Here is a 20,751-nt window from a genome sequence, read left to right as displayed (position 1 = left end):
ATATGAACCATTTGGGACCAGTGAGTGTTTATAGTATGGGAAGGTGAAAAGCATTCTAGGTATGGACAAGCAGGAGAGAATATAACAGGATAGCATGGATCTTGATTTGTCACTAAGTCATTTCATAGGCAACAGGGAACTGGTGGAAACTTTGAAATCTACCTTTGAGAATATCTAGTATTGGGTAGATGCTTATTCAACTAGTATTTCCTGAGGACACAGCCTATGCCCAATAGCGTGCTAAAAAAGGATTGTCACAGTTAAGAATTGTGACAGACTAAGCAGTGAAAGATAAAAGTAAGGTGGTAACCAGTGAATGTGTAGAGAAATAACTGGTCAACAAGATTTGAGATTTAAAAAAAAACAAAATGAAAACCCAAGAATTTGGTGACAGGTTAGATTGAAGAAGCAAGGAAAAAGAAATTTGCAATGTTTGGGAGCAGAGAGACTGTTAGGGATGGGATGTTTGTGTCCCCCTCCTCCCCGAATTCATACGTTGGAGCTTAATCCCCAATGGGATGGTATTAGGAGATGAGGCTTTTGGGAGGTAATTAGGTCATGAAGATAGAGCCTCATAATAGGATTAGTGACCTTATAAGAAGAGACACGGAAGAGACTGTCTCTCCCCCACGTAAGAATACAGAAAGAAGGTGTCCATCTACAAAATAGAAGGTTTCTAGCCAGAAACAGACCATGTGGGCACCCTGATTGTGAACTTCCAGCTTCCAGAACTGTGAGAAGTAACCATTTCTTGTTTAAGCCACCCAGCCCCTGTGGTATTTTGCGAAAGTAGCCAGCACTGACTAAGACAGAGACTGTTCGATGATGATTCTACTGGAGAGTGCAGGGGGCAGAGAATGCCCCCACCCAAATGGGAGTCGATGAACCCATCCAGAGGGAGCAGGAGAATGAAAGTGTATGCAATCCAATGGTGAGACGTGGGGGGCAGTCAGTGGAGGAGGTGCAGTAACCATGAAGGAGCTGAACTAGGGTTCAAAGAAAGGATGAAAGGGTCTGAGATGAAAGAGGTGACCAGTTGTTTTATATGCAAAGCAAGAGGCTAGATAGAACTGAAGGACTGAGGTTTAGGGCTTTTGTGAACATGTGGACACAAGGCTTTTGCTTATATAATAAGAAGTTGTGGTGAAAATAGAGAAGGAATAAATTGGAGTTCCCTTTAAATTGTATTGTATTAGTGGAAAATAATTGTCCAAAATCTAGAGGGAAAATAAAACCGTGCTGGCATTTTAAGCACTGGGAATCAGTAAAAAATATTTCTCTATCTTTGAGGTAGTTGTCCCTTCACGTGTGCTTGTGCGTGGAGGCTGTTCTGACAGGTGAGAAGGAAGAAAATGTTCAAGGAAGAGGAAAGCTAAAGAGCCAGCCAGTGTAGAAAGAAAAGTGGCTAGAAATGATCAAACAGGGGTGCCTAGGTGGCTCAGTGGGTTAAAGCCTCTGCCTTCGGCTCAGGTCATGATCCCAGGGTCCTGGGATCGAGCCCCGCATTGGGCTCTCTGCTCAGAGGGGAGCCTGCTTCCCACTCCCTCTCTGCCTGCCTCTCTGCCTACTTGTGATCTCTCTCTCTCTGTCAAATAAATAAATAAAATCTTAAAAAAAAAAAAAGAAATGATCAAACAGCATGTGGTGCCCCTCCCTAGGGCTGGGGTCATGGTCAGGAGCAGCTTACCTAACTAGGGAGAGGCATGATTTGACTTGAGTTTTGGCTACGTGATCACGTAGGCAAAAAGGAAAGTCCAGAAATTCATTTTATCCAATGACAACTTGACCTTTGGTATTTGATCCTGGAATCTCCTCTCAGAGACCAACCAGCTGGACACAAATCCATGTTTTCCTATATTTAGAAAACAAAGGAGCAAGAGTCAGACAAACAGAGCAGTCCAGTCCCTTCAACCATCCAGGACAGCAATGTCATTTTATTTTTTATATTTTCATGAATAAGATGTTGTTTTCAAACTGCTCTCTGCATGTGAAACCAGAACAGCAGTTTAGACAGTTCCCTCAGAAACCGAGCGTAATAAAATGGTTTCAGTCTCGTGTCCTGGGTGTGTGCGCACATGCGGTCTCAAGGAGGAGATGGCCCATGTACCCAACTGCAAACTGACAGTGGTTGCATAAGCTCTAAGTGCTTAGAAAACGACTCAGAAGAATTCATGCCAGACAGAGAGAGAGCAGAGCTTCACTGTGGGCCAAGCAGGGGAGGGAACTGAAATTAAGGCTGACGCTCAAAAGGTACTTCAGTTTTACCTGCAATGTTAGTTTTTTACCATATAAATGTATTACTTTTAGATTTAAAACATTAATTTAAAAAATTATGGAAAAATCAACCCCAACAAGATGTTCCCAATTATTCTGGGGGAGACCCCAAAATGGTTACCATCCAGAAGAGGGCTTGGCACACAGGATACAAGTAATGGAGAAATGAGTGCTTGGTATTTACCAGATGCTTAAATACAATGAATGCTTCCAATAAATTGGAATCTTTTAAGTTGGCCATCATCTGTCTTAAGAATAATTTAGTCTTTATTCCTTTCCTTTGAGGTGCCCATATTTCTTCAAACAGCTGTTCTGTGAACTAGAAAGATGGTTTCATCTTTGCAAATGTCCTTTACCTCCTAAGAACAAACATCAAAAATGGTAGTTCTGACCCTTATTATTAGTCAAGTGACAATGCTAGAAGCTATAATACAAAGGGTTGGAGAATGTGCAGAGAATGAGGAACAGGAGGATGTCAGAGCCAAGGTCTGCAGAGACCACCTGGTGACCAGAGGAGCTCATATCTGCGCTTACCCTCCACGTGGTAACAGGTGAGGGCTGGGCACAGAGCTGCTGGGGGATGGGGGAAAGAATGGAACTCCAAATGTCTTATGGATACTTGAAAATAAGATCTACCACTTCCTATTAAATATATGACAGGATTAATATGTTAATTGTTGAAAATTAAAGGTGGAATGTTGAAGTTATATATGTGAATTTGGTAGCAATAAACTAGAAAAAGCTTGGGGAAAAAAAAAAAGAAGAAGAAGACTTGACAGATAGTCCATGGGAGACGCACAAGAAGATTCCTGAGCAACAGAACGACCTCAGTGGAGCTTATTGGGGGAGAATTTGCAAGGAGACAAATCAGTCTTTCTTAACTTCCCCTGTTGGGAACCTACTGGGTAGCTCTGGAGCAGGAAAGTAGACTGAGCTTCCACTCATGGCTGGAAACACATGAACACCCAGAAGAAGAACAAGGAAATGAACATTAACACATTGCCAGAATAGGTGGTCATGAGGTTCTGGGACTGGGGACTAGGGACTTGGCTGAAGAACTGGGAGGACAGATGAGGAAGAAGACAAATATGTCTTGCAATGAGAGAAGAGTGCTGTTGGTGGAAAGAGAGCAGAACAGGAAGGTAGACAAGGTTCACTTTGCTCTGCCTCCTAGCCTATTATGTCCCTGAGGGGAGGGGCTGATTCTCATTCATTTTTTTACTTATCACAACATTTGCTCCATGAATGCTTTTCGTATCTGAGTGAACCAATTCATGGGAACAGTTATGTCACCAGATTATCTTGAGGGCAGGCTCTGCGTCCTGGGGACTAAGGCACCAAACATGCCTGGGAAAGGTCGAAGAAGTCTACAGGTATGCAACAGCTACCGATTAGACAAATGAACTGGGTCTTTCTGAGCTCTGATTTCTTCATCTAAAAATGAAAACCACAAGACTGACTCCCATTCCCAAGAAGGGATGAGGCACACATTATAATACCAGACAAGTTCGCTCTTAAAATTTACCAAACCAACTCTTGGGTATATTCATTTTAATTCCTCAGTGGGTAGCTGATTCCCTATGGCTAATACTGTATTCAGTCGTGGAGGGAAATGAGTCACGCAGATGGAATCATAAATACACACACACACATACACACACACACAACTTAGCCATAGATTTTTTTTTTTTTTGTAACTTTTTATCTTCTCAAATGCTCCTCACTTCTGCCTCTCCCCTGCACCCACCGCCTTAGACTCCACTCCCTACAACAGTTGCTCCTTGGACCAAACACCCATGACAAATTCAGAACAGTTGCCTGGGGTTTGGCTACTGCGTAACAGGTAGTTACAAACCATTCCATGGCGCTAACTGAGCCGGCATGAAGAAGCTAATTAAAGCAGTCAGGAAGATTGTTTAAATAAAAATGAAAATGTAAACACGGTCTTCATTGGACAGAGTAATTAGAAACTACAGTTGTTTGTTTGTTGTCAGAACTGTCTGGGCTTTGTCAAAATCCTGACATGTGGCATAACCTCCCACTAATCAAAAAAAGAAGAAAATAGACCCAAAAAAGAAAAAGAAGAAGAAAAATCTAAGTAGGAAAACAGGCATAGAAAATCTTCATCTTTCCAAGTGGGAAAAAAAAAAATTCCGCTAGTTTTTCTAGAACAAGTGTGATCTGTGTTTGGACAAAGTCTGGGCTCCTCAGTTTGCCTTACAATCTCTCTCTCTCTCTCTCCCTCTCTCTCTCTTCATTCTGAAGCCCTCAGGCTTGGGACGTGCCGGCAGCTCCAAGCGGGAAAGGAAGCCATGAGGATGTAGGCTAAAGAACAGAGTTCAGGATAATCATGTTGACAACCCCGCGTGCTTTCTGTAGAGGAAGGCTAAGCTCCGGCTTCTTGCATAGGTCTAGGGTGTCATTGACAGGGAGGCCACGCGATGGCATTGGCCTTTGAGGTATTACGCACAACTCTAAGTTACTTTTTCTTAAACGGACACATTTAAATTTAGACTGCTTAAATAGCTAATGGAGAAAATAACACACTATGGGATCGTGGCAAATGCATGGAGGGACATATTGGGAAAAAATACGTATTCTTCAGGCTTCTGCTCCACTTGATTTATTATGGATATGCTGCCTTATAAAATAAAACTTGGAAATAGGGTAACTCTACCTCTAATCTGGACCAGTTCCTGATATCAAGCATGTACACAAGAGTAGTGTGTTTTTTTAAGGAAAAGAAGAGAGAAAGAAAAAAATAGATGATTTTTTTTTTAACCATAAAAATGGCTCATTATACCTATGGACGCAGTATGTGTATGAAGATTGTCATAGATGTTCTTGTTATTGATTTATTTTTGTCCTGATTACACGAGGCATTGAGCTGAGTGTTTCTTTCTTTGTTTAAATGTGGCACCTGCTTATGGGCCAAGTATTTCCTTAATAAGATTCAGACCAGCTTGACGTTTAAAAATAAATGCCTTGGATCTGAATATCAAAAAAGTATTACAGGAAATTCAAGAAAAACGAAACAACAACAACAAACTAGAAGTCACAAGAATGCAATATGCAGCATGGACAGGGGACAAGGATGAAGGGAGGGCCAAGGACAGTGCTTTGCTTGTCTTAATGATAGAGCAAGCAAGAGTAGGAGGGTTCCATGCCACCTGATCGCTGGGGAGTATCAATTCCTCCAAACATCTCCCTCTCTCCTCCACCCTCTCTGTTCCCCAGGCATTTCTAGGCACCAGCATGGGACGAGAAGTGGAAAGAGACGGCGAAAAGCAAAGGTTTGACCTCAAACTCATGAAATTTACCGCTAGTGATAATAGCAAGCGTTCATATACTCATGGCAGCCACCCTTTGAACACTTTACATAGAACAACTCATTGAATTCCCACAACAATCCTATGACTACTCCCATTTTACAGATGAGGAAGCTGAGTCACAGAAAGATCAAAAGCGTTTAAAGGGCAACCATCAGGTGGTTAGCCTCAGACCACACCACTCGGCTGCTACCCGAAAACACAGCGAGAAGACAAAGGATTTGGGACTAAGTGACTTCCAAATTCCCTTCCGCATGCTCAGCCTCTGTTTCTATACCACAGTGGAAATAGGAATTCTCCATGTGGGTACCCAGTACCTAGCAGGGTGCTCTGGCCATGCACAGACTCAATAAAGACTAGTTAAACGAAAAGATGTTTCATGTCAATTTATAGCGGAAATCTTTAGAATATTTTAAGTCCATAAAACCGCAACATCCTAATCTGGTTAGCCTTGCAATACCCTGATGTTTGCCTGCACGCAGCCTGGAAAGGAGCTTACACTACTCCCCTACCTTTCGTTGCGAAAATAATTTAAAGATCACACCTCTCTTTGTCAAAATAACAAGCAGTCCGGAGTAGAGCTAGATTTCCCACCTGTCCCTAAACTACAAATCGCCCCCAGTGTATCAGAGAAAAAAAAAAAACAAAACTGTGGCACAGGGAGGAAATGAACCGAGACAACATCACTTGCAGCAACCGGAAGGAAAAACACACGTACAGACGCCACTCACATTCTATGTGTGTGGTTGCCCAGTAGGGAAATGCTTGCAGCTGCCTTGAGAAGCAAGTGTGGTGGCCACAGCAAGACAGAAGCATAATCATGAGGCAAGACTGAGCTGCCGCCTCCCACCTGCCTGGTCAGAGAGAAGGCGAGAACACCAGGGACCACCCGATGAGCCAGCAACAGTGGTCCTGCCCCGGGTGAGTTCCCAGACACTTGCTGGGGCCTAGGGGTGTGGGGAGATTCACTCAGACTCTGACTTCCTGAGATGGTGTCAGACATCCGTTAGTGTTCCCCACTGTTGATACCCCTTAACTGGAGCCAAGAGGGACTCAGCATGCCCCGAAGGAGAAAAGAGGGACCCCAGGTTTCCTCCAAGTTGATCTGTAGGCACAGGCTTTAATGCAAGCTAAATGCTGCATGATTCTGGTTTTTGAATCATCTTGGTAGGTGCTTCCTGGTGTAGAAGCTGCATGTCTCCTCCCCCTGGCCGTCCTCCTCAGAGAGCTTACCTGTGAGAACTTTGTGCCTTGGCTTTCCCTAAATGGTTTCAGTACTTCCCAAACATCGGCTGTCATTGATACTTGATGGCGGATTCGAGTCATTTATAATGTCATTTTCAGGTCCTCTGGGAATGACCCCTGAGGGGGCAAGAAACCATGATTGAGTATTAGACTCATTGTGTCCAGCCCTGCAGACCTTGTCCTTAGCATAATCTCTAAGGGGTTGGGAGCATTCTACTTAGTCAAGCGGGGCCACCCCAATAGCTTTGCCATCCTTCCTTTTCTCAATATTTACTAAGTCACGTCACTCATTCATTCATTCGATTGCCTTTCTTCAACAAAGGGTTTTTATCTTGCTGAAATTATTTCAAAATGAAGAGCATATACAACTTGAAAGCCTTCCCCCTATTTTTCTGATTTTTTATTTTCATATTTATTTATTTATTATTTATTTTATTTTTATTTTTCCCCTATGTCAGTGATGAGAGTTGAGACTGGGTGCTCTGGTCTTCTCAACTCCTGCTTCAGGAGTTCCTTCCTCTTCCCCCAGAAGATGGTTCCCTCCAGATGGTTCCCACCAATTGCCCATGACAGGACTCTGGGAACCAACCAAATGGTTTTCCTCCTTGTTTCTGCTTCCTTCCAAGTTTGGGAGGAAATTCCTCCCCATTTTCAAGGACATTCCTGTTTTAAGAATGTCCAAGGGGAGCAGTGGAGAGGGAAGGAGGTGAAATCAGCTTTGAAAAAAAAAATAGGATGTTCTTAATCAAATAAATTCAGCTGCTCTTGGGGGAAAAAAAAGAAATCAGCTTTGAGGTGGTGCTCTATTTCTCATTAATTAGTTAATTCATGTATTTAACACCTATCTCGTGAGTTTTCACTGTGTGGCAGCTACTTTTAAGTCAAACCTTACACAAGATGAAGCAAAATTGTATGTTGTCCTGCTTCCAAAAAGCTTACAGTCCAGGGGAGAAGCAGATGTTAATTACTAATTACAGGAATGTGATAAGGATCAGAACATATTGTGGGGGAAGCTGATCTCATCTGGGAAGCAGGGAGGTTTCTAGAAGGAAGGTGAGACTAGAACTGAAAAAAGGCATAGGAGTTCACAAGTCTACGCTCCAGGCAGAGGGAACAGCGGAGACCATTTCCTGAGGTAGGAGACTGCAGAATTACCTGGAAAAAGGGACAGTGCAACAGGAGGGATGTAGGAAGTGGCTCAAAATGAGCCCAGAGTTTCAGCATAAAACATGCTGCTGATTTTAAGAGCTATGCAGAAGGTAGAGGGGCCGTGGTCTGATTTGCATTTCTCAGAAATTCCTTTCGATCGGTGTGGAGAATGGATGGTGTGGCCCCCTCCCATCCATTCTCCACAGCTATCCGGGAGACCAATGAGAAGGTGCATGAATTCGGCCAAGCAAGCCTATCTGTGTGAGTACAGCCAAGAGTGGTGGCAACGGAGAGTATCGCACAGATTTAAAAGTATCTAGAAAGGAAAATCGACAGCACTTGGTGGGGGACAGAAAAGGAGAGCAGGGGAGGGGGGATGTGTCAAAGGTGACCCCCAGTTTCCTGGTTTGCACATCCAAATGGATGCTGATGTTGCTTGTCGATCACAGAGACTGGTGAAGCGGGTGGGGACCAGGCCCAGGTTAGTTTAGTTCTAGAACTGATCCAAAGGCAGACGTCAGCCCGACAGTCAACACTGAGCAATATCTAGAGCTCCAAACAGAGGCCTGGGATCCTGGGCATACGTAGAGTTGGTAATTGCCGCCATGGGTATGGGTGATATACACCTGAGGGAGGGTATGGAATGACAAAGCAGGAGGGTGGCTTAGAATTGAATCTCAAGGAAGAAGTGCCTGGGTGGCTTAGTCGGTTGGGCATCCAGCTCTTGATTTCAGCTCTGGTCATGATCTCAGGTTTGTGAGATCGAGCCCAGTGTCGGGCCCTCGCTCAGCATGGAATCTGCCCCAGATTCTCTCTCTGCTCTCTCTCTCTCCCTCCCCTTCCCTACTGCTTGTGCTCTCTCTCTCTCTCACTCAAATAAATAAATATAGTCTTTAAAAAAGAGAGAATTGAATCTCAAGAAATTCTAACATTTAAATAGAGATAGAGGAGAAAGGTCCCTTCAAGGAGACTGGGGGGGAGGGGTTCCATGAAAAGTTAAATGCAAAATTACCATATGACCCAGCGCTTCCATCCAAAAGAACTGAAAACAGGGACTCAAATATTTACATGCACACATACTTTCATAGCAGCACTAGTTGCAACAGCCTAGGAGAGGAAACAGCTTGCCTGTCCATCAGCAGGTGAGTGGGGAGGCAAACTGTGGTACAACCATACAATGGAATATGATTCAGCCACCAAAAAACAAACAAAACACGAAGTACAGATACCTGCTACAGCATGGGTAAGTCTCAAAAACACTATGCTAAAGTGAGGGCACCTGGGCAACTCAGTAGGTTAAGCGTCTGCCTTTGGCTCAGGTCATGATCCCAGAGTCCCAGAATCAAGTCCCCTGTGGGGCTCTCTGCTCAGCGGGGAGCCTGCTTCTTCCTCTGCCTGCAGCTCCGCCTGCTTGTGCTCTCTTTCTGTCAAACAAACAAACAAATCTACCTTAAAAAATAAAACAAAACACTATGCTAAAGTGAAAGAAGCCAGGCACAACAAGTACATGATTCCGTTTGTGTGAACTATCCAAAACGGGTCAATCCGTAGAGACAGGATGCTGATTGGTGGCTGCGGGGGGCTGGGGGAGGGGAAAATGCGGAGCAAAGGCTTCATGCGTCTGCGATTGGCCTTTTGGGGTGACAAAAACGCTTTGGATCTAGGTAGAGGTGGTGACTGCACAGTACTGTGAAATATTGAATGTCATATTCAATGACATGGTCCTTTAAAATATTTAATGGATGTTATGTGAATTTCACCCGGATGCTGAAAGAGAAGACGAGGCAGGTGTAACCAGAGGCATAGAACACAGGCTGTGTGTGACTTTGGGCAAGTGAAGCAGCTCGGTTTCTTCTTTCTCTGTATGTAAATGAAGGGAACTAACTCTCTTGGAATGCTCTGGTAAGGATTAAACAGGACAGGTTTTTTTTGTTTTTTTTGTTTTTTTTTTTTGTTTGTTTTTTTTTAAGTTTCTAGCAGAGGGAAGGTGTAGTAAAAGCAGTCAGTTTCCTACCTAGATCTCTTTAGTTTAGCCTCATCAGGACTGAACTAACTTCTCCTCCCCCTCCCTCTCCCCCTCTCCCATCCATCTCCCTCTCCCCCTCCTCCTTCTTTTCATAGTTAAGGGATGCTAATTCCTTTAATTGTCTTCCTAAAAAGCTGCTCACCTCTTCAGGGACATCCCTTTGTTTCTTTATTTAAATTCAATTTAGTTTATATATACTGTATTATTAGTTTCAGAGGTAGACTTTAGTGACTCATCAGTTGCGTACAACACCCAGTGCTCATTCCATCAAGTGCCTTCCTTACTGCCCTTCAGCCTGTCCTTGCCCACCTCCCCTCCAGCAACCCTCAGTTTGTTCCCTAGAGCTAAGAGTCTCTTTCCATTTGCCAGGACTGAACTAACTTGTAACAGCCTGAATCTTTATCTCAAGACCTGAGAGCTTTCTCTAAGCCAGGCAGAGCCCCTGTAATTGCCTAAAGGTGAACAAAAATGCCCAGAAACTAATTCTCCAATGGGCCATAAATATCTCAGCTCCCTCAGGCCTGAGTGGAATAACTCTTAAGACAAGCCTCTTACCTTTGTCCCAAAGTTTCCACGTGAGCTCAAGCTCAGTTGCCCACAGTGGCAGCTGGCCCGATAACGTGCCTTTAGTGTGCCCTTCCCTTCTGGCTACTCCTCCCCCACCCCTGATCCCTGTCAAGGTGTCCTGGGATCGTTTGTTAAACTACATGCGCTTGAATCTGAGTCAGGGTCTGCTTCTGGTGAAACTGAAGCTGAGACAGCCTGCTACACAGCACTGTGGACACTCAGGCCATGTCATCCGCTGTTCCCTATTTAATCTTAGACATCTGCATTTTGATCTCTCTCATATCCATTCAAGGTCCTCCTCATCCCTTTCTGAGATCCCGCTTAGACAAAGGACCCAGGGACTACCACAGGGAGAGCGCCCTTATTTTTTTTTTTTTTCTTAAGTTTTTGTTTTTAAGTATCTCTACATCTAACATGGGGCTCGAACTTATGACCCTGAGATCAAGAGTTGCATGCTCCAACGACTGGGCCAGCCAGGCGCTGGAGGAAGAGCGCCTTTAGACTTCACACGTCCTCTACAGAGCTGTGCCGCATCTTACGACAAGCCCCCTCCATTGGCTTTCTGCTCATCAGTCTCTTTGCAATTCATCTGATCAAAATTTCCCAACTGTGGGGCACCATATGATAATTTTACATGGTACACGATATAGAGATATGGCCTAAAATCATGCTGAGTCACTAGACTTTGTCATGGAAAACGTTTCCATTTTCACTCTTCTGAGCCTCTGATTTTGGTCTGATCTTAACATTCTCTAACCATTGACCACGTATCATTTTCAACAAAAAGAAAGTGGGCCTTGGGCCATGAGCCATCAGCAGGCAACGCTCGTGAACTAAAATTTAACAGGATGGTTTTGCTTTCCCACATCTATTTCTCATGATTACCTTCTATGAACCTTAATGGCACTGGTTATTTATCTGCAAGAGTGGTATAAATTATCTTCTGCTATAAACATATTTAAGTTAAAAAAACACTGAGTCGAGCAACCTGAGGGTTGCTGGGGGGTAGGGGTAGGGAGAGGCTGGCTGGGTGATGGACATTGGGAAGGGTATGTGTTTTGGTGAGAGCTGTGGATTGTGTAAGACTGATGATTCACAGACCTGTACCCCTGAAGCAAATAATACATTAGATGTTAATAAAATTAAAAAAAAAAAAAAACATGTTACTAATTGCACTGGCAAAACACCCGATAGCAGACACTGGAAGGTAGGACTTTGAGAGAAGATTGGCAGAGCTTCTCTAGAGCAGAAGCTCCTCCGGGTCACAGCTGTGTCTCATTCCACCCAGCACCTGCCCTGTGAGTGATGCATGGCCAGGAAGGATGGGGACATCCTAGGTAGGTGGTAACACACCATCCTTAGCTGTACTTTTCTTTTTTTTTTTTTTTTGTTAAAGAGAGATTGAGTGGGGGTGCGAGCAGAAAGCAGGTGCAGAAGGAAAGGGAGAGAGAGAATCCACACCCAGCACAGAGCCTGACAGGTGGGGATTGATGGATGACCTCAAGACCCTGAGATCATGACCTGAACCGAAATGAAGAGTCCGGTCACTTACCCAACTTAGCCACCTAGGCACCGCCTGCTGATTTTTGCTCATTCCAGTAAACAACTTTAGTGAACCCACAATGGCTCCCAAATACCCAGGCGGTGATGGGAGACAACATGAAACTGACCCACCGCAAGGCTCCATTACAAACATGGCGGTTCTGCCCTGAGGAAGCAAACCAGGGGATCAGAAGTCACTCAGTGATGGCGAAAGGAGGTGTCAGTGCCTCCATGTTCTTCTTCACATTCGCTTCAGATCAGAAGCGTTGGTTCATGGAGGACGATAACTCAAAGAACTCTCTAATGTTTTAGATTTTATTTATTTATTTGACAGACAAAGATCACAAGTAGGCAGAGAGAGGGAGAAGCAGGCTCCCTGCTGAGCAGAGAGCCTGATGTGGGGCTCAATCCCAGGACCCTGGGATCATGACCTGAGCTGAAGGCAGAGGCTTAACCCACTGAGCCACTCACTCAGGCACCCTCTCTCTTTAATTTTTATAAGCAGCTGTTATTCCCTGAGCCTCTCCCTTCCTTTCCCAAGGAGGATAAATGAGGATTAATAACCCAGGTAAATTTCACTTTAGAAAAATTTTAAAATATTGTGAAACGTTTCCTACCACAAAGAAGTACCTGTTACGTAGACATATATTCTAAATCATAATGGAAATAAAACAAATGTCTGTTTACCTGTTGCTCACCTTAATGACCCTTGAAGCCTGATCCATGCCCCTTATCAATTGTACGCATTTCTATCCACGCCCCCACAAGGGACCTGCTCTCTTAAATTTTGTGTTAATCACATTCCCTTACTTTTCTTTTTGGATCTGGCCTCATATGTATACAAATATCATTGGTGTATGTGTAATTTATGCATAAATGTATTTCTATAAAAATTAACATATATAACTTATGCATACTGTGTATGCAGTTTATTTGTGTCTGTTTGGAAACTTGAAACAAATACAGTCCTACCATACATATGCTTCCATGTCTGGCTCTTTGGCTCAGCATTGCTTCTGAGGGTTATCCGTGTCGATTCAAATAGGCATTGAGTTATTTTGATGGCTGTACAGCATTCTGTGTAAACATATGACCATCTATCATTTCTATCCATTGACAAAGCTGGGTAATTGCCAAAGATGAAGGGCTCAGAGTATAATTCCAGGAAGGCATACGCTCCCCAAATTTCTCTCTCTCTCTCTCTCTCTCTCTCTCGCACAAAATGCTACCAGCAGGGGCTCCTGGGTGGCTCAGTCGGTTCAGCCTCTGCCTTCAGCTCAGGTCATGATCCCAGGGTCCTGGGATGGAGCCCCACATCAGGCTCGCTGCTCAGCAGGGAGCCTGCTTCTCCTTCTCCCTCTGCCGCTCCCCCCACTTGTGCTCTCTGGCTCTCTCTGTGTCAAACAAATGAATAAAATCTTAAAAAAAAAAAAATACTACCCAGCGGAGGTGTGCAGCTTTGCTGCATATTAGAAACAGGTTTTAACTGGGGATAAGTGGAGTAGAGATGAAGTAGAGAACTGAGAGCCAGAAGGAAAAAGACATCAAAGGAAGAAAGGGGCCTTAAGTGGAGGGAAGAAAGAGATAAAAATCACTCTCAGAGATAAAATGTACGCCCACACAAGAACTGTGCTTGCTGTGGGCACAGTTAGAAAGCTTCTCTTCTCCATGTCCCCTTCTCCTACCGCATAAACCCTTGGTGGGAGGCTCTATTTGAATACTCACTCTGTAAATGCATCCTTCCCCAGGTCAGCAAACGGGCTCTGTGACTGCTAATCACTTTGCTAGATCCCGAAGAGAACCAAATTTCATACCACGCTCCCCTAGAGGCTTCCCGCTGATATATTTTTAGAATATATCAATTTATATATATATTTATATATATATAAATATATATTTATAGAATATATCCCTTAATGTATAGGGAACCCGTTAGCGACCACACAATCATCAAATGGTAGAGTGTCCATGAACCTTTTGTAACCTTTGGCTAGTTTCCACAATGGAAATTCCCCACCCCCAGCTTCACTCGTAAAGAGTGGAAATATTTAGAGGAAGTGATACTATTAATGGCTCCACATCACCATGGGAAGTATTTTCCCCTAAAACCACAGTAGTAAGTTGGTACCTCCCATAACACCATCACAAAATGGCTTTAGCAAGTACAGGGTTCTCTTGGCACCTGTTTCTCTAGAGAGAACCTCTACAGGTGCTTTGCATCACAAGAGAAATGAAACGTTGAGGAGCTAATGCTCTCCGGCCCTCCACCAGAGTGGAAAAGTTGAGGCCCAAAGCTCTCCAAGGTTGTGTCGCTGGTCTGGCTTTGGTGGCTGCGGGGTCTTGGTGGGTGAGAATGATTCTCGGTGAATAACGTTTAGTGACTGATTCATTGAAAGAATAAAAGATTAAGGCGTACTGAATGAGTCAATGTTCTTTAGAGAAACAGGACCCATAGCAGGTGAGCATATATGTTTGTATACAGAGAGTTTTATTTTAAGAATTTGGCTTATGCATTTAGGAAGCTGGCAAGTTCAAAATCTGCAGAGTAGGCTGGAGACCTGGGGAAGAGCTGCTATTGCAGCTGAGTGCAAAGTCAGTCTGCTGGCAGAATTCTCACTGAGGCGGACCAGCCTTTTTCTCTGAAGACTTTCAACTGATGAGATGAGGCTCACCCACATTATAGAAGGTTACCTGTTTTACTCAGAGTTAACTAATTTAAATGTTAATCTTACCTAACAAATAACTTCATAGTAACATCTAAAATAAGGTTTGAAAATAATTTAAAAAAATAAGTTTTGATCAAATATCTGGGTCTCTTGGTCTTGCCAAGTTGACACATAAAATTAACCATCACAGGTACCATATCTCATTTCAGAAAGTATGTTAGTTATTTACTCAACATTTGTTAAGGGACCCCTATGGGCTGGCACTGTGCTGCGTTTTGAGGATTTAGCAGTAAGCTAAGTGGGCAAAATCCCCATCTCTAAGGAATTCATATATAAAAGATGTCTTGGTAATTAAAATCACTTGTAGGTTTTCTGCCCACAATGCAAACACAAGTCACTCAAATGGAATTTTCCTTGATAATATGATATCAGAATATAACGAGGTTGTGTCTTCATGGACCTCATGGCTGACGAGGGACCTCAGACATAAATTATACAATGACCTTAAACACATTTCCACAATTATACACAACACGCTATCCATTATACAGCTTTCAAAAGCACATCTGGTTCAGCAAGGAGTGACAAATTGCATACTGATGTATTTAAAATAAAATGACCAAGGCACATTGTACGCAAGTTATTTGATTTTTTCATAATTTCTTTATTTTTATGGCAAGATGGAGAAAAGAACCGCTTCATCTCAGCGTGTTCTGATTTGAGAAGCATTGATTGGAAAGACAGGACTTTTTTTTTTTTTTAAGATTTTATTTATTTATTTGACAGACAGAGATCAGAAGTAGGCAGAGAGGCAGGCAGAGAGAGAGGAGGAAGCAGGCTCCCTGCCGAGCAGAGAGCCTGATGCAGGGCTCTATCCCAGGACCCTGGGATCATGACCTGAGCCGAAGGCAGAGGCTTTAACCCACTGAGCCACCCAGGCGCCCCAAGACAGGACTGTTTGATGGTGCTTGTTTCTTTGGTTGCTTTATTTACTTTATTGGCCTGTGATTTCATTGTGTTTTTAGTGTCTTGTCTGACGCAAGGGCAGGCATTATAGAAAAAGGCATTAGTTCATATTGTTTGGAACTGAGAATCCATCTTTTTTTTTTTTTTTTAAATGATGAGGTTATCCAAGCCAGCTTGCTCAGCGTGATATGTGGCCCTGGGAGTATGAAGGTCACGTATACAACTTACGCTCTAGGAGAGCATTAGTATTTTCCTAGGATATCCAAGTGCCACAAGCTAGGGCTAATAATCCAATCAAAGTTTGTGGTAAGAGCTGTGGAAAAGGCACAAGAATACATACTACAGATGGGTGTACTTCAGAGAGCAGAATTTTACTAAAGATCACATCACCTGTCATCTCTACCATGGACCCCCCACTCTCAAGAAGCTTACACCTGAGATGAGGAGAAAATATACATTTTCAAAACAAAAATCACATTTGCAAAGCCGCTAAATGGCTTCCTTGATGCTCCCCCCTAAATGGCCAAGCTTGCCCCCAGCTCATGACTTGTGCACTGGAAGGACCTGTGAAGGCTTATCTGCGAGGCTCCTCCCCTCCCTCAGCTCTCAGGTCATGGGTCACCTTATCACGCTGCCCTCCCTTCCCACGTTATATAAAATAGCCACATCCCCGCCTTGGACACCCACTCTGTTACCTGCACTTACCACCACCAGGCATAGTAAATACCGGTGCATTTGCTTGATTTTCTCTTTCCTTCCCCCTGAAAGGCCAGCTCGGTCAGGAAAGGACTTAGTTCTGTTCAGTGCTGCATCTCTGGCCCTCGGTAGGTGCATAATAAATATTTGTGGAGTGGATAAACAAATGATAGGCGAGGGACTCACCAAGTGGGTGTTAGAGGCCAATGCCATTACTGGCCAGGAGAAGAGCTCTTTAAGTCAAGAAGCCCACTCAGGAGGGCTGAGGCTCAGATGGCCCATATGGAAGAAGAAGAAACAGAGAAGCATGAGGAGATTGTGAAGGGAAGAACAGGTGGTCTGAGCTGAGGCACAAGGTGGCTGTGCCCCAGCAGACTTCCAGGGATCCATGAGCTGCTCCCATTGACTTACGAGGTCGTTGGAGGGCAGACGCAGAGGCACCCCTCTGGCCCGTTGTCCCTCATGAGAGGCCAGAAGCCCACCCTCTTGGCCTGCACATGCTGTAGGCAGAGACAGATTTCTCCCCAGGAAAGCAAATTTGGATCTCCTCCATTATTCGAAAAACAGCCTGATTGAAAAACACTGTTCAAGTCAATATAGCCGAGCAAAGAATATTTTTGGCCCGAACATTTTGCAGAGAAATGTGGGGGCTGCTTGTTTTAGCCACAGGGAAACGTCAGGAATGTTTTCACATAATACCTTACCCCTAAGCGAGTGCACCATGGGCGCTCCCAGGTTTCTGCTGGGAAGACTGAGCGGCAAAATGTGTCTATTTCACAGTTAAGCAAAATGTTGGGTAGAGAGAAGTTTTTACATCCGTGAGTTAATGCTCCAACAAGCAGCAATACTGGTCTTGTCCATGACCTATTATCTCCCTGCTGAATAATTTATTTCTTAATAGCAGAGAGCAGCTACCCGACCCCACACGCTCTATTTGACTTCAACCCAGTGTGTGTTTCTTTCTTCCGTGGTGATTCGAAATGTAGTTGTGCAGGAAATTGAAAATGTGAACAGAGTCCGAATGTCCATCAGAAGGATCCTTTTTATAATTTGGGAACCCGCACTTTGGAATACCATGCCGCTATTTTAAAAAATTAAAGAATAAAGGTGATCTATATGCAAAGATATGAAAAGAGGTGAACTAAATCCAAAGCAATAAATACAATAGAACATAGAGTATTATGCCTATTTTTAATAAAATGATGACTAGTATCTATCTCCTTGGGAAAAAAATAAATAAATAAAAGCAAAAAGGACCATCAGAGTTCAGGAAATGGGCAGATTCGATAGGGCTGGATAACCGGTGAAATATTTCAGAGGGCAACTTTGGAGCCAATGGACTGGGTCTGAGTCCCACCTCTACCCCCTTCCTGCTGTGTGGTCTTGAGCAGGTTACCACTCTACCTTTCCGTTTCTCAGTTTCTCCTCTGCAGAAGCAAGCCAAGAGCGGTAATACCTCACTCAGTGGTTTTTATGACTCAGTACACAGATCTGAGTGTTCTATGAGTTAATATATGCAAAACACTTAGAGCCGTATCTGATGCTTGCAAAGCTCAGTACATACTAGCTATGAGGAAGAAGAGGAAGACAGAGCATACGCTTTCAGAAAAGAGAAGGGCCCTCAAGAATGAATAGGGTTTGACCAGAAGAGAGTTCCAGAAGAGAAGAGCTTGAAAAGACAAAACCCAAAGGCTCTAGGATGGGCGAAATAATCCAATTAAATTCATCTCAGCCTCTGTAAAGAAGGTCAAAATGGTATTCCATTACCTTGGTGATAATCTTGAGCTCATACCTATAAGAATGAAGATGAAATATAAGGAGGATATCCTTTGTCATCATGTTGACCATCACACCTATCAGGCACCCGTTAACAAGTATTTCTGGAATCCGGGCCGAACTATTGGGATGACTTCTTTCACTGTATGTTGATTTGTAGTTATAGTAGTTACCTCAGTGTCACTCAAACAAATAGAAAAGAGAAAATCACTGTATGACCTCTTGAGAGACATGGACACCTCAATTTTACACACTCATGAGGAATTACAGGAATGCCTATAGTTGATAAATTAAATTATGTGTCTTTTACCTGTAAGTTCAAGAGATCTTCATTGTTTTGTCTTTTAAGTTTAAAATCTTTCTCCCTCTGTTCAGATTCCGTTATGCTCCAACCCTAGCTCTCCTTCTCAACTTGCAAGGGGCCCCCGTGGGCCTGGAGGAGAAGGGAGAAGCAGCTTCCCAGCGGTAGACTATAAGTTCTAGGCAGCCCCTTGGTCACGGAGCTGGGCAACGCTGGCAAACACCTTATCACCTTCACCCAGTAAATGAAACTCAAGTGAGTCCCTGAAACACTGAGGCTTTTGCCTACTACCCCTGACCACACTGAAGAGGCCTTGTGAGAACCAAGACTCAGTCTTGCAAGTCTCTGAGGGCTCAGACTGGGAGGCCAGACATTTCAGAGCTCTGGAGGATTTATTTGCAAGGCGTGCTGTGTGGAAGGTGCCAAAACAGCTAGTAGCTAAATTTAAGAAATTACCGTAATTAATTGGTCCAAAGGGGTATCATTCACTCTTGGAGTTGCATTGCCAAGAATTGAGCTGGGGAGTTTGGTCTCCAGGGAAGAGTTAAAGATCAGACAGGAACCATTACAAAAATTTCCACTGAAAAATAAGTTCCTTGTAAGAGAAGCTGACAGACTTGCTAATTGCAGCTTACTCTGCACCTAATGACAGTCTGTGCGCAGCATTTGTGAAGAAAGCACAGAGCGTTTGAATGATGGGGAGCAGAGCGGGGGCGGGGTGGGGGTTGGGCAGAGAGGGGGGTGCTGAGATGAATCTGCATCAAAAAGGCATGGCAAGTCCCTTAGAATAGTGATCCATTTTAGAGTGAACTGCATTGGGGAGTGACTCAAATTGGCTTTCCCCATAATTCTTACCAACAGCAAAGACTGATAAGACACAGGGGTGCTGCTGTGTTTTTCACAGCAGGCACACCATATTACGCTGCCCAAATTTCAAACATTTCCTTGATGTCGGATGATCACAATAGAAAGGAATGTTATTTTTATCCAGTCATTGGTAAGATTTTTGTTTTCCTTAATCCCAGAAACTGAATCACTGGCTACTTCAGAGCCTCTGACCTAAGTCTTCATTGACACCCATCACCTTTTTAGATCATATATTAGACCAGCCCAAGAAGAGGGATTCAGCTGCTGCAAAGGGACATTAACATTCTGACTTATCGTTGAAGTAAGTTTCTTGCAAAGCTCATTCCATTTGTACTGTAGCTTTATAAGGCTCTCCTCTTGAGGTAACCCTCCTTTCTGAATGTTCAATATAGTAAAAACTAGGTTTTTATTTTACGTTTGGTCTTCCTCTTCAATCTTGGTGATAGCTACCATTCTTGGAGCAAGATACTCATGACTAACATTTAGGTACTGATGTACAATTCAGTCAGTGCATTGACCCACATCACCTTATCCAATGTCCACAGGGGTCCTGGGGGCATTATTATATCCCCCATGCTACAGATAACGAAACTGAGGAGATTAGGGTAGAAGAGATGAGGTAACTTACGTAAAATTGGGCAATTCAGCGAAAGACCTGGATAGGACTGAATCTGAGTCATTGGCTTAAAGGAGTTTATCCAATAACCAGGCAACTCCTCCCAGTGGATCCTGACAGTGCACACACCTTTGGTGTGAGGACATTGATTTTTCTTTGATAAAAGTGGATTTTATTGCAAGATGGGAATTTTTGTTTTCAGTTCCACCTCTTCCATATTGCTTTCATCATGCTCCCCACCAAAGGTCAAGACTTCCCATGAGAAAATCTACTGTATAGGTGAAGTAGCCCTTCAGCTTCCCTTCCCAAGTCTCAGCTCTTTCTTTTGGCAGTCGTGCTGACCAAGTCCTCTTTCCAACTATCTGAGATCCATGGAAAGCGTGGACTCCTTCCAAACTGACTTCATCAAAATGTGCTCATAAGGAAGGATTTGATCTCATTGATTTGGGTTTTGGCATTGCCAAGCCACTCCTCACCCGCCATTTACATTTGAAGTCATATTTCTTACTCTGAAATAAGTTTGTTTCTCTAGTAGAAGGTATTTAGGGGAGTAGATGGAGGAGATGAGGTTTTGCATCAAAGGACATCTGCCTTTATTGCCCAGATTCTGCCATGTAGATGTCCTGTGCTTTAGCCAGCTCGGCTTTAAGGAGAACATCTTGTTCTACTGATCAAGACAACAAGCAACTTGCCATACATTTGCTTTGACATATTCCAAATAGGTGTTTGGC

The 20,751-nt window shown here is 43.6% G+C and overlaps 1 protein-coding gene across 1 annotated transcript in view; it reads left to right on the top strand.

Moving 5' to 3' along the window:
* Positions 1-6,381: 6,381 nt before the first annotated feature.
* LOC111156748 (neural precursor cell expressed, developmentally down-regulated 9) overlaps positions 6,382-20,751 on the top strand; it is a 184,768-nt gene continuing 170,398 nt past the window's right edge. Inside the window, exon 1 of the mRNA XM_022517809.1 lies at positions 6,382-6,524. The gene's annotated coding sequence lies outside the window, so the exon portion shown is untranslated. The remainder of the gene's footprint in view (positions 6,525-20,751) is intronic.

The sequence above is a fragment of the Enhydra lutris genome, unplaced genomic scaffold (genome assembly GCF_002288905.1).
Source record: "Enhydra lutris kenyoni isolate GAN:26980312 unplaced genomic scaffold, ASM228890v2 scaffoldscaffold48, whole genome shotgun sequence".
NCBI classification, from domain to species: Eukaryota; Metazoa; Chordata; class Mammalia; order Carnivora; family Mustelidae; genus Enhydra; species Enhydra lutris.
Note: the sequence above shows the minus strand (reverse complement) of the source record. Positions and strands in the feature narration are given on the sequence as shown.